General features: G+C 40.0%; 1 protein-coding gene across 1 annotated transcript in view; it reads left to right on the forward strand.

The window, feature by feature from the left end:
• LOC113015577 (copper-transporting ATPase 2-like) overlaps positions 1-15,335 on the forward strand; it is a 193,707-nt gene that overhangs the window by 41,319 nt on the left and 137,053 nt on the right.

The following is a 15,335-nucleotide window of genomic DNA, read 5'->3' on the forward strand; positions in this document are numbered from 1 at the left end:
AATATTTATAGCTCCATAGCTGACACGCCTCCAGTACTTGCATAACAGGTTTATGAAATATTGACAGAGCAGCACAGCATAAGTGAGGAAACAGTAAGGAGAAGAAAGATTTGTAGTTGTTTAAAGTATGAGAACAACTGTTTTTCACTGAAAACTATATTTTAATTGCGCTTGGCAACTTGCATTTTCTGAAGAGGAAAATTAAAATAATAATATTTATTAATAATAATTATTATTAATGACTTTTTTGTATAAAACTATATAAACACTTTATAGGTGTTTGTGTAAAAGTTTATAAAATTGTGTTTCACACTTTGAATAATAAACCCCTTGCATTACTACCAAGACAAAGACTACATTAGTACTACTTAGTAAGTTGAAGTTCTGAACCATAAATAAATATAAATACCATCAAAGGCCACCTGTGCTGGAGGTGCGCAGGACAAGCCCAGAACACCTCACCCAGGAGGCACCAAGAAGATATTCTGTTCGGATGTCAGTGCAGCAGGATGGATACATTTATTTATATATCTTAAATGCTGTAGCTCAGACAAATTCATAGGTATAAAAATATCAATCATATTTTCTACTTAAATGATCAAAATTGGTCTTGGTGGATCAGCCAGAGTTGAATCTGTCCAAAGGAATCAAAGACTCTGTAAGGAATCAGGAAACCATGTCTGATGGGACAGATACATCATGGATTCAGACCAGATCAGGGCAAGATCCAATTCATCTTTTGTAATTTCCCAGCTCATCCTATGCAAAGCATTCATAACGATTTAATTCTTACTGGCACAATTTAGTTGCATTTCTTATAGCATGTTTGCTTTTACTGATAAAAACTTTAGGTTAAAAAAAGAATTGGAAACCCTACTGCATGTTTTAAGTTAAAGATGAAACTATTACTGAACTCTAACTATTAACCCTCTCAAGGGTTAATAGTTAGACGTTGCTGATTTGCAACAGTTAAAAACTAACACCCTGATTACCCCACGTACATATTTTATGAGGTTTTTTTTTACTCAGAAGTACCACTGCAGGACTTGGTTGTGCGTTAGCAACAAAACACTTCATTTGAGCCTGAGAGGGTTAACAGTAACTGAGTAAAAGATGTAGGAAACCAATTACTTATCAGTGAAAACTGATGTTGGATCAGATTAGAAATGGTTAAGTTAGGGAACCTTAAAGCAGAGTTTCTGTCAATCGAATTAATGTAAAGAAAATTAAATTCTCTATTAAATAAGCTTAGGTTGCTACATTCTATTAATTCGATTTTTTTAAGATTGTTCTTTAGACAGTACAACAATGAAGAGTAGACAAAGGCAGTGAACTGGAGGTACATTATATTGCTGATGGTGTTTACCACTGTCAACTGTTGGCAGTGGTATTATAACAAAGTGGAAACAATAGGGAATGACAGGAACTAAACCATGAAGTGGTTGGCTACATAAACCTGTTCATTTGTCTAATTATTTTTCTTCCCACTGTGAGGTGTGTCTTCTAAGTCCCTGTTTGTGCATGGATTAATCATCAACGTGTCTTTTAGATCCCATTACAAGACTGCTCAAAGGAGGGCTACCATTAGTTAATGCTTCAATCTTAATTATGATCAACCTCTCAACATATCTCTCAAAAATCCTTGAAAGAGTAGTTGTCAAACAGCTAACAGATCATCTGCAGAGGTTTATTTGAAGAGTTTCAGTCAGGTTTCAGAGCTCATCACAGCACAGAAACAGCTTTAGTGAAGGTTACAAATGATCTTCTTATGGCCTCTGACAGTGGACTCATCTCTGTGCTTGTCCTGCTAGACCTCAGTGCAGCGTTCGATACTGTCGACCATAATATCCTATTAGACGATTAGAACATGCTGTAGGTATTACAGGTACTGCACTGCAGTGGTTTGTATCATATCTATCTAATAGACTCCAATTTGTGCATGTAAATGGGGAGTCCTCTTCACACACTGAGGTTAATTATGGAGTTCCACAGGGTTCAGTGCTAGGACCAATTCTGTTTACATTATACATGCTTCCCTTAGGCAGCATCATTAGAAGACATAGCATACATTTTCACTGCTATGCAGATGACACCCAGCTCTATCTGTCCATGAAGCCAGATAACACACACCAATTAGTTAAACTGCAGGAATGTCTTAAAGACATAAAGACCTGGATGGCCGCTAACTTTCTGCTTCTTAATTCAGATAAAACTGAGGTTATTGTACTCGGCCCTGAAAATCTTAGAAATATGGTATCTAACCAGATTCTTACTCTGAATGGCATTACCTTGGCCTCCAGTAACGCTGTGAGGAACCTTGGAGTCATTTTTGACCCGGATATGTCCTTTAGTGCACATTTTAAACAAATATTTAGGACTGCTGTCTTCCATTTGTGCAAAATCTCTCAAATTTGAAAAATGTGTTGTGCATTGCATAACAATGCATTTCTTTAACAAATACATTGTTAAAGAAAGTACATTTGTGGGTTGAACAGTTTAATTATGTGGGTTATGCCTAAGACAAACTTGTCCAATCGTCTGTGCCAATGTGAACAGCTTATTCTGCTACTGAATCTTGTTACGTGTCATTTATCGGATTGGATGATTGAAGTCTGTATTGGCAGTTTAACAATTTATTCATTTAACAAACAGAAAACTTTGTAGAATTTTGACTAATCATCACCGCAACAGCCTGGCACCTCCTCCTCCTCACAAGAGGATGAGGATAAATGTCTATGTATTTAGTGCTAAGCTGATGTATTGTGGAGTGGTGTTCCCTGGAGGAAAGGGAGAAGGAAGGTGACACAGCAAATGAAAGAGTGTGGCCTGGTACCTAAGTAAACCAGAGACAGAGGAGTGCATGAGCGCATGAGTGCTTAATTATGCTGCCTTACAGGAAAGGTGAGTCTAGCACTCACACACGCGCAAAGCCAAGTGTAAGAGATGCAAAAGAAAGATAAAGGATAGCAAACCACAATGGAGATCAGGATATACCAAGGAACATAACATGCAACCTCAAACAAATAAAAAGAAGAATATTCTAGTATATACTAAAATATCTGGGATAGAATTTTCACACAGGGAATGTGATGAAATGAAGACAGCAAAGTCTTTTCATAATTGTACTAGTGCATTTCATAACAGTACAATATCATGAAAAGGTTCTTTGTTCTAATAATTTCATGAACTTTCCTATATTCCTTATTCACTTCAGTCTTTTACATTTTAAGTTTTATTCCCAAATTCTCTGCAGGGTTTGGATTCAGCTAGCATAAATAATTCAATTCAATTCAATTCAATTTTATTTATATAGCGCCAAATCACAACATAAGTCGCCTCAAGGCGCTTCATAGATACAGAGAAAAAACCCAACAATCATATGACCCCCTATGAGCAAGCACTTTGGCTACAGTGGGAAGGAAAAACTCCCTTTTAACAGGAAGAAACCTCCGGCAGAACCAGGCTCAGGGAGGGGCGGCCATCTGCTGCGACCGGTTGGGGTGAGAGAAGGAAGACAGGATAAAGACATGCTGTGGAAGAGAGACAGAGGTTAATAACAGATATGATTCAATGCAGAGAGGTCTATTAACACATACTGAGTGAGAAAGGTGACTGGAAAGGAAAAACTCAATGCATCATGGGAATCCCCCGGCAGCCTACGTCTATTGCAGCATAACTAAGGGAGGATTCAGGGTCACCTGGTCCAGCCCTAACTATATGCTTTAGCAAAAAGGAAAGTTTTAAGCCTAATCTTGAAAGTAGAGATAGTGTCTGTCTCCCGAATCCAAACTGGAAATAATCAGCAGGACATGAGACTTCAGCACATCACACAATTTATTTTTGCTCGTGACCTCTTCAGTTTGTCTGGTTTGGGTGTTAGTGGATGAAAATCAAATTTTTCTGATGAATTCTCCACCACAAAGATGACACAACTGAATGTTAAAAGCGTTATATATAGCTTCACACATGACACACCTCCAGCATTTGCATAACAGGTTATTAAAACAGACAAAGATCGGCACAGCTTGCAGACGCCACACAGCTCGTCTTCTTCACTTTGCTAAACTGGACTGAAGGACTGAAGGACTATGTCTTCTAGTGGGTGAAAATATTCTGTAAATAGAATTTTAGTTGTTTTGCTGAAATTAAAAGAATTGCATAGCAAATGGGAAAATGAACCATGTGACTTATTGTTTTCACAGAAAGGAAGATTGTAGTTGTTATCCTGGGAAGAGATGAAGTCTTGAAGAAAGCTCTAATAACCAACATCCTGGGAAAAGATTTATCCAAACTAGATAAAAGACAAGCTTTGAAAAAGATTGAGATCTATGTAAATGATATATATGAAGTCATGTTTACGCCAGACTTGTATGCAGAATTTAAGGACATACAAGACTTGTTGTGTATTAATCGATATCCTGACATGTGTCTGCTGGTGGTAGAACATGACTTTTCACCGGACGATGTTCGGAAGCAGATAGAACATCTGAGCAATAAGACTGAAAAACCTGCAGAAGAGTTTACGGTTTTGCTTCCACTGAGTTATAAACCCACAGATTACTCGTTCATATCCTGCACCATGGAACAGGTTTTCAGTGAGCTCGACAGACTGGCTGAAGGCAGAAATCTGATGCCAGCAAAAACAAAGTAAGGATGAAAAATAACATAATGCTTTATGGTATTTTTCATGTATTTGTGGGGGAAGGTTGCTATATTACTAAAACACAGGTATTAAGGCTTAATTTGAACATTAGGTCCACAGGTAATCCTGTTGTGGCGAAGGCGTGTTCCCGGGCTCAGCTGCGGGGGAGGGTGGTGCAGTGCACTCAAGGGACAGTGTTGGTTGGAGGATCAGGTGGACATGATTGAACTAATGAGGTTTCACCCTTTTTATAGTGAGATCAGAGATCAGAGACGGGAGAGTGCGCAGACAGCTGGAAAGCCAGCGGATGTGTGTGCCGAACCAGGAAAACAGCCTATAAGTGAAAAATCAATCAAAACCATTAAACAACCACAGGAACAGAGTGTCGGGTCACGGTCCTTTGTACCTCTTCCACGTTTGTCAGCACCACGCACTGTGATGGCAATGCCAGGTAAACCACAATCTATACAGTGTCTTTCAGACTTGTTCAGACTGATATCAGTTGGAAGTTCATTATTCAAAACTATGTCGATGTTTCTGAAATTCATTACAGGAATACATACAATACAACACTTCCATACAGGAAAGCGTACCAGCAACAAAGTGAACCTTGTTCTCCTGGGAATGTCTGGGACTGGAAAGAGTGCGAGTGGAAACACCATCCTTGGAAAGCCAGTCTTCTTCTCTAGACCCAGTTCACAGCCAGTCACCAAAGATTGTGAGATAGCAGAAACAGAGATAAATGGCAAACATGTGCGTGTGATAGATACTCCAGACATGTTTGATGATGACATTGAAGAACCAGTTAAGAACAAATATCTAAAACAGTGCAAAGAGCTCTGTGAGTCACACCCTTGTGTGTATGTACTTGTGATGCATATAAGCAGATTTACAGATGGTGAGAGAAACATACTGAAAAAACTGGAAAAAGCTTTTGGGAGGAATGTTAAAGAACAAACTATCATCCTGTTCACTAAATCAGATGATTTGCATCGTTCTGGAAAAACGCTGACTGATTTTCTGCATAGTTGCCAACCTGATCTGAAGGAACTGATTCAACAGTTGGGCAACAGATGTGTTCTCTTTGAGAATAACAGATCAGGTTCAGCTCAGGTGGAAAAGCTGCTGGACACAGTGATCATGGTTTTAGAAAAACAGCAGAAATTATAATGTCATGTGTCAGATCATGTCCAGTGTAACGATATGAAAAATAGTTTGACCATGAAGTTATTTGATATCTTAAACTCGTAGATAAAAATGTTATAATTTTGATTTTTAGCCATAATTTTTCTTTGTTTTCTACAAACTGGCGAATGAACGATTGGTTTCTGAATTGTTTTCTTTTTTGCTTTTGTTTTTTTGTTGTTGTTTTTTTTTTGGGGGGGGGGGGCAATCTTGGTAAAATAAATCAATGAAAGCTCATTTTGTAAAGTGTAACAGTAACAAATTATTGCTGAATTCAATAAAACGAAGTTAATGTGCATCTGATGTCTCTTGGATAAACAGGACATTGTTAGGTCTTTAGTTTTGTGTTTGGTCCTCTGTAAAAACATCTCAGGTATTCAGGTTAATTTAGTAGAAGTGATTGAGCTGCAGAGATTCCAAGACACCATCAAACTTCCGACTCCTTCTCTCACCCCCGTTCTCTGCGGCCTGCTGGAGCGGGGGGGCTAGGAGGAGTTGGCCGTCCGACTGCGGTCTGGGGTGTGGGGCCTCCCTGCTGCTGCGGAGTCGGGGCGGTCTGCCTCTCCCCACCGCAGGGAAAAGGGTAACACCACCTGGGTCTGGGTGCGGTTGCCCCCTCCAGGGGCGGGGGTACCTAGACCCGGTTTGTAGAGTACGCTTGGGGAGTGTGATCGTGTATACAGCGTCTCTTTATGTCTGTCTCCACGTCGGTTGAGTGTGAAGTGCACATGAGAGCATGAGGGTGGGAATGGATGTTTGTGTCTGTGTGTGCCTGTATGTTTGTGTCTATATGTCAGGTTGGGTATCAGACGCCACCTCTCTGGGGACATCTCGGGCCTTCCAAGGTTTGGAGGCCTATCTCCACCCACCACCACTTCCCCTGCCGGTGGTGGACTCCCTCAGGTGTCGGTGCGTTGGTGGTTCTTTGTATCTGGGGGTGGGCGTCCGGGTACACACCGGCTCACTCCTTGGCGGCCGCTTATTGGGGCTCGCTCGGGCCATTTCGGAGGTGGGGTGCCCCCGGCCTCTCGGCCTGGGGCTCGGTCACTCAGGCACAGCTGGCTGCCGGCGGAGCTCGCGGGCGCGTCACTGCAACTCCCCCTGGCTTCTGCTCCGCGGCTGCTGAATGAGCCCTCATCTGGGACTCTCCTCAGCTCTTACTGGGACAGTGGCGCGGCTGCCCCTCTGTTGGTCTTCCTTGGTCTCTTGTGTTCTGGGGGCCTCTGGATGTCTGGAGTTTTGATCTCCTCCATACCTGCTTGATACCATAAAGGACAGGGCTGTGGCTCCCCACACTCCCTAGCAGATCTTTACATGGAGAAACCTTTGGAATGCAAGCATGCTGATCCACACAGGTATGCACACAGGTGTACACATGGATATTCACAGACGCGGACTACAGCTTTCTTGGCTGCTGCCTCAAAGCACACTGTGCACTGTCTATCTTGAGTGTTGCACAATATCGTTTATTATTTAGTAACTATTGATATCTATGGCTAGCTAGTTTATTGTGATGGTGCTTTTTTTTTCTATTATTATGTTGCTCTTTGTTGTTTGCTGTCTCCTCTGTTTTTTTTCTCCATACAGGTGACCCAGGAGTTTTTTTTTTTTCTTTTTTTCTTTTTTTTCTCTCTTCCCCCCCTTCTCACCGTCTCTTCTCCCCTTTGGTTTTCTTTCATCTTTCCCCCTGTCCTATCCCACAGTTATGTCTGTCCCGTTTGCAACTGAAAATAAAATAAATTCATAATTATAATAAAGGTCAATCAAATGGACCAATATGGCAAGGCCATGATGATCCACTTGGTAAAATAAATCCGCTTGGCATCTTTCTTGGCCTCAAGACAACAATTCTGATGGCTAAAGATCCAAACGGGACACAAAAAAAAAAAAAAAAAAAAAAAAAAAAAGTTACTTCAGAAAATGCATTTCCTTCTCTCCTTCTTCCATGCCTTTTCATACTTTTTTATGTACCAAAATGTGGTGTGTCACAGTTTGATTGGGCTTGCTCTCTTTCGGATAGCCGTCGTCTTTTAACCTTTATTTCACTTTCTACTTCTCTATCAGTGCATCCAAACTGAAGGTAGCCATGTGACAACATTAGAAACATGAATATTTCAGGAATTCAATAGCCTGACGTCAGTAAAACATTTAGACAAGTTAGACTGGATGTTGGTTTTGTTTGTTATTATCTTTTTTTTTTTCTGAATGCACATATCGATTTTTGTTGCTGACTGAAAGGAATCCATTTCATCGCCATTATCTTATCTTTTCTGTCAGTGGAAGACAATGTGCATGAAAACAAATACCCTCAAATCTCTACTGAACATCACTGATTCAAATCGTGGAATTCTGTGTGTGTACTTACAAATGTTTGTCTCCTTGTGTTCTACAGTATACATGATATCCATCTATCCAGGACTGTGCAGAGGTGTTTGAAGGGGCGGGTGCTCAAAGTTAAAAAGGGGCACATAGAACCAGGCTGAATAACAACCTACATTCATCAAGAATCTAATATAGAATCGCACCATACTATGTCACTGTCATCAGGTGGGAACAATGCACAGCAAAAGTAGCCTGTGTTTTACCTGATGGGTACAATGTTGCTATTGAGATGCTGCTGCTGCTCCTGCTGCTGATGGTGCTGGAGGGCAGGGCTGTGTTGATCTGAAACAGTAGACATTAAGAAGTCCATAGGAGAGATGGTAGCTGATTAAAGAAGTGTTATGAGATAATAATAAAATGCAAACAATTATTGACGGTGCTTGGGACCATAAGGCAATAGATACAAAAAACTGTGGGAAATAAACTCGGCTCTGCCTCTTTGGATCTCTTCCTTCTTCATTTCCTCATCTCATCTATCACTCTCTACTTGCTGTCCATCTCAGAACAAGGCACAATTTACTATTGCAATAATCTATTATTTAATTATCCACACTTAACAACTCTTGCACCTAATCCATAATAAAGCAATGATAAAAAATGTTATAGAACCAAAACATTGCAATTGTGGTTATTATGCCCTTGCAGCTACTCAAATCTCTACTGAACATAACTGATTTAAATGACCCCCTTGGGGGACACTCCCTAGGACTTAAATCTGGGACTCTCCACCATTTGACGTTAGGACTGAGGAAGCTTGTCGGATGAGAGGTGTAAATATCAACACTTCACTGAGTTCTTTTGATTCCTCAGAGGCATCTGATGGAAGACAAATCGCTGCTCAGTAGACCATTTAACACTTTATTACTTCTAGAAGGGAGATGCGTCCTGCATGACACGTTGCCATGGATCTCAAAATGGTGGTGTGCCCTTAACAGTTTTATTACAGAAGCTCTCTCATTCTAGTCTAAACAACAGTGTCTCAGTAACTTTCCACTAGAGATGGTCCACTCTTATCTACATTTTCTCAGGCAAGCATGAGCGAGAGTCTGCAGCTTTCTACTCCCCCAGGACACATGGTCTATGCCTTTATTTTTCAGGGCTGTGTCCACTTAAAACTACACTGTATAACTTTATAACACTTGTTAATAAAAATAAAAAGCAGAGCATTATTGAGCCACTGAAAAATTATTTATTCCCAACAGGACCCTCCTTTGATCTGCCCCATGACAGATCAACACTACTAAAAGTCATCAAGCATCATCACGTTGTCTGCTTTGGTATTAGATCGCCAACAGCCCTGTTTATTATGTTCTTAAATGATGTTCTGAGTCTTCCCAGGGCTCTAGTTACAGAAACATCTGGGGCCGTATTCTTGAGAATGAAAGTGCAGCACATCTCTCCAGACATTACACACACACCCTTTTTACCCACTAGGTGTCAGTTCTCTTAGTTATCATGCTTCTTTTCCCTCTCTGGGCCCCATTTAACGGGTGGGCCATACATGGGATGACTGCTGTGTTTGGGCAATTGTCATAACATAAAAATCACAGACTAAAGCTAATTCTCAGATCTCCCATTACTTTTCAGCGTCCCCCGATCCCCATTCTGGTTGTTTCCTGCTTCCACCTTTGTGCTCAGACTAGAACCTCTGTCTGAGGGGCTTTTGACCTTATTTACAGTTAAACAACTAATCTTCTGGGACAGCGCTCTTCTCCTCTTCTTACTTCAAACCCCTTCAGCCAGGATACATGTTTCTTTTGGGGTCTCAGCCGAGTCCCCCTTTCTTAGCCAGATCCTCCTTGGTCTGGTGGTTCTGGATTTCTGCCAACCCCTTCGCGGTTATTGCTGTGGTTCTGGGATCCTCTCGAGGTGACTAGGAGGAGCCCAAACGGCATGACCCTTGACCCCAATTGCTGTCTTGGCAGTCTCTAGCTGTGTCCAAATTCATGGGCTGCATCCTCCTGAGGACCCGGCCTTCGCAGTCTACGTGGGCCGGGTCCTCAGAAGGTCGGGTAGGCCGGAAGTAAATGGCAGTGAAATTGGACGGTCTAGCCTTCAGATTAGTGTCGCCGCTGTCTCGGTGGAGTTTAATAAACTCAGCCGTCTGCTCCTTGCTATCTAAAATATAACAGGACACTGGCGTAAATTCTTGACCGTCTCACACTTCTGTTTAATCAGTTTTCTGTTTGACGTTTATTGAACCAAGGAGGAACCCACCCGGAGGACTAATAAAGTTTTATTTTATCTAATCTAATCTAATAACTTTAATCTCAGCCAAACCGATTTACTCACAAACAAATAAAACACTGAAGAAAGACAAACAATAACATTTTTAGGTTGTCTAAGTGACTTGTATATTATGTTTAACCCGAGTAGCAAAAGACCGCGGTGATCTGAAAATGATGTGCCGGGAGTTGTGCCGTTCTCGGCGGCTTCAGTGACCCTCGAGCTCCCGGCTAGCTACCGAGCTGGTGGGTAGCAGACGTCTCCGAAAACGTCGAAGCACTTTTGCAAATATGCGATATCTTGATAAACCGAGCAGATATTTGAAGTTTACACAGCTACTTTCTCGCCTGAAAATATGTTAAAAATTTATTTTGTGACCCAGAAAGATTAATAAGAGTAATTTCAAAACTTAGTAGCGGCCGCCATTGCCGGAAACTGGAGTTTGGTTGGGCCACGCTATGAATTCTGGGATATGGTAGGCCATGAAGGACACACCAGACTCATCCTTCAAATTCAGGGAAAAGGAGGAGGAATCTGTCGGCTATATTCGGAGGAGTCTACGAATTTACACAGCCTTCGGCGCGTCGCTGTGACGTAATTGGCCTTCAAATGCGGCCTCAGGAGGATGCAGCCCATGAATTTGGACACAGCTTCTGTGTCTGTCTCTGCTGCGAAGGATCCTCACATCTCCATGACCTCGTCTGGTGTCTGTGTAGAGAGTTGAAAATAGCTTTCTAGTAAAATCTGGTATCAGAAATAAACTGGGGAAAACAGCCCCCCCACAAAGGTTTTTGTTGTGATTGTATTTTTGTTCCTTTTTCTATTCTTTATCACAGGTTAGTAAATGCATTTAAATGAATGTATACTGCAGACCTTACAAACAGAGGATGTTGTTTATGTGGGAAAGGAACGCAACTCGCTAAAGAAATGGATTCGTTCTGAGTTGTGTCTGGTTAAGGCTGCAGGCTAAGTGATGCTAATGCTAGCGGACTTGGCTAATGTGGGATACTGAGTGTGTGTGAGGAAGCTAATCTGACCTGTGGGAGAGTTCTGGACTGTGAACTCTTAATGTATTATGCACTCTGATAAATGGGTTTTATACTATGTTTTACTCTTCTGGTTGATGTTGTGGTTACAAGAACAAGTTTGTGGTTTAATACAAAGACATTTATAGAGTGTTATAAGGAAACTGTTTGATCAATGCTGACTGCACAGTAGTAGTGAACGCTGTTAAAGGAGCACTGCACTCTATATAGTTGTAGGTTGTATAAGAACAGTAAATATGTTTGTTTTATGTCAAAGACATTATTTTCTTGTAAAGAGTAAAATAGCTATATTTAAAAAAACAGAAGTTACAATGTCAGTACAGTGGAATTTCACATGAATAATTTAGTGCTGAACAAGAATTAAAATGTTTAAAAATGAGTTAATTTTATGATGTTTGTAAATGTAGTTAAAAATGAAGTACAGAGTACACTATTGTGTTTTGTTTATCTTTGTGAAATAAGTGTGGTTATTGTGATACATTGTGGATCTGACATATCAATGGATTTAAGCAACATTTTGTTTATGTTTTGTCAAAGTTGTATTGAGAGATTTATACAGTCTCGAGCTCAGGGAACTGTGGCCATGTATGGTAAACTGGACTGAAGCATAAGGCCATTTCTTTGCAGTTAGTGTGGTGATACCTGAAGCTGTTCTAAGCTGTTGTGAAGAATAAACCTTCCCGTTGTGAAACTGACATCAGCTCAACGTGTGTCCCTTTTTCTATTCTTTATCACAGCACCACACGTTGTTGAACACGAACCCAGTTGCCCCTTTGGTCATCGTCTTAGGGAGGCAACATCTGCTCCTTCCTCTGTAAAATACAGAAAAGGAAAACACCTCTCTGCCTAGCCTTGATCATCTAATGTTATTATCTATTGTTCTTCTAGTGATTCAGAGTCTATGTGTGTAAGCGTGTTTGCAGTTACCCCTCTGCACTCTAAGTCATTTCCTACAATATATCAGTCCGGACAGTCATGCCGTACGAAGCCTTTGACCTTCAAAAGACTGAGTGCCAACTTAGTATGAGCACATTTGCAATGTGTGTATGAAAATGATTATAACCGCTTATTTTAGTAAGAGAAATCAAACATTTTCAATCCTGACTCCCCAGGGAAACAAGCCTTTGTTGTAGCTGTGTCTGTTTAATCTTTTGCATTCTGTCATTCAAACTTTAATGATTCAAACAAAAAAGTCCTAATCTGGGAAAAAGAACTTAAATAAGAGTAAAAATGAAACTCCTAAAATGAAACTGAAGAGGTTTGAGTAAAAGGAAAATAATAAATGCTTTGTGTCTTTTGTTTGCTCTGACTCTTGTTCTCATTTTCATTTCAATAAGATCTTTTATGTCTGTTTGTGTTTTCTTTTGGAAAAATCTTTATTTGTGTCACTTCATATCTTTATATGTAACTATCTTCTCAAACACTCTGCAAACCAATAAATAAATCCAATATATTTTTATAGGATGTTTTTACACTCAGATTTTTTCACTACCTGCTCACTAACAGATGGACCAACACTATCGAATCCGAATCAGTTTTCAGGAAAATCACAAACTTCATTCATTAGTCTTTCTCTACTGATTGAAAACACACACACACACTTTGGACCTTTGAGAATCAAGAGTCTTATTTCTATAGATAAGTTAACTGAATTTGAATAAAGGCCTGACAGATGGATCTGCACCACAGCGACCACCAGAGGGAGCTGTTGTGCCACTACTGACGCTCTCTTCACACCCTATCATCTGCTTTCTCTAATCCTAAAAATATAAAGTGAAGCTCTTTGAGATCTTCTCTATACTTCTCCATCACTCTGGAAAGCAAACATCACATCTGTAGCGCTCTTTCTCAGCAGGAAGTCATGCTGCTGCTCATTGATCACCACCTCTCTTCTTATTCTAGCTTCAACAACGTTCCATTTCTTCATGATATGGCTCAACAACATTATCCCTCTGTGGTTGCTACAGCTCTGCACATCAACCTTCTTCTTAAAAACAATACAAGTACATTTTTCTCCATACCTCAGGGATCCCCTCACTCTCTCCAGGATTGTGTTAAACCATCTAGTTAAAAGAAAGTCCACCACCCTCTCTCCTACACATTTCCATCAGGTATGTCATCTGGACGACCTTTGCACTCTTCATCCACTCCGTTTACCAGGTCATGTAACCTATTAGTATTCCAGTCTGCTTTCTTCATCTCATCACCCAGGTAACCTGAGTGTAAAAAAAACGTATTTTCCGGCGATGTTTGCTACCCTACAATCCGTTCTACACTGTAGTAAAATCAGTGACATTTGACCATCCTGTTGCTCCCATTGAAATGTATACAGCCTATTTAAAACCTGAAACTTAAAATTGTCCGTAGCCTGCTGTTGTCACCACTGTCCTGTTTTAAATGGATACTAACTAGCTAACTGACTGAATGCCCATTAAACTTATAACTCCTGTTGTGTGTGTGTGTGTGTGTGTGTGTGTGTGTGTGTGTGTGTGTGTGTGTGTGTGTGTGTGTGTGTGTGTGTGTGTGTGTGTGTGTGTGTGTGTGTGTGTGTGTGTTTTGTACAGAGAGACAGCCAGGTTCATAATGGATATAAGGAAGTTTTTTTTTTTGTTTTTTTTTTAAAGGAGCCACATTCAAGCAAAAGTGTAAAATCAAATGATCGATCAATCAAGAATAATGTTGGATCAGTGTTTCAATGTTTATATCTTTTATTAGATGTGGTCTGGTTATTTGCCTTTTGGTTGAAAGTACACTGAGACAGAACTTTTTGTTAGTGATCTTAATAGTATTTTTTTCATATTAAAATGTAATTTTTCATCTAATTGTATACAATCTATTTGTGTATGATTGTCAGTCCAAAGAGGAAGAGAGGAAAGAGGGAACGTGAGGAGAAAGTACAAGGTCAGGAAGAACCAGGTAAGAAAACAGACAGGAAACAGTGACAGGCACAACAGAAACTGTTAAACTGACAAAGACAAAAAACCTGATTTTACTCACAATCTGGACGTTGTGTCCTCCCTATATTAAAGCTGTTAACAGAATCTGCTAAAAAAAAAAACTGGGTTGAAACATTTTTGACCCTCTTTAACAACATTCCACCAACATTATCATTGTTTGGGGAGATTAAAATTAATGATATATTTTATGTAGTTCAGCCACAACTCTACTAAAACCTCAGCCAGTAATAGGTCGGCCAACTTTTGGACCGTCCAGTCGTCTGTATGACTGCCGCAGTACGTACATCACATGTGCACACTATCAGTGCCAAACAGCCCAGGTGGAGTGAGGAGCTGTAAAGAGAAGCAGATGCTCTGTTTATATTCTAAATATGTTTTAAGCTTGTTTCAAAGATTCTGTACTGCAGCTTTAAATGTTTTCCAAAAGCACACATACACTTATCAGTGTTTCTCAAACTTTTTACAGTGTGTACCACCTGATAAAAATGTCAAGCTCTCCCGAGGACCACTATGAAAGCATGAAACTCATAAATCTTACAACACAAAATTAGTTCTGCAATAAAGATTTTTTCATACATTGTATACATTGTACCACAGGCAAAGTTGCCTCCATTTTTATAGTTTTTTTTATTAATATTTTGTAATAATTATTTGTAATAATTTATTCTGTTTTGGGAGTGGTTTTTTATGTATCTGTATTTTATTATACACACACATTAAAAGTGAATCTCTGTCCAAAAAATGCAGTCAGTTTACTTTTTACTCACTATGAGCATCATTCATTATTCTTCCCCAGTCATTAAGGTTAGGATATGTTTTTTTTTTTTATTATTCCAATCCATTCTTCTTTTGCAGCATTTAAATAACCTTTATCAGATTTGATGGTTTTGTTACAGA

The sequence above is a fragment of the Astatotilapia calliptera genome, chromosome 23 (assembly GCF_900246225.1).
Source record: "Astatotilapia calliptera chromosome 23, fAstCal1.2, whole genome shotgun sequence".
Lineage (NCBI taxonomy): Eukaryota > Metazoa > Chordata > Actinopteri > Cichliformes > Cichlidae > Astatotilapia > Astatotilapia calliptera.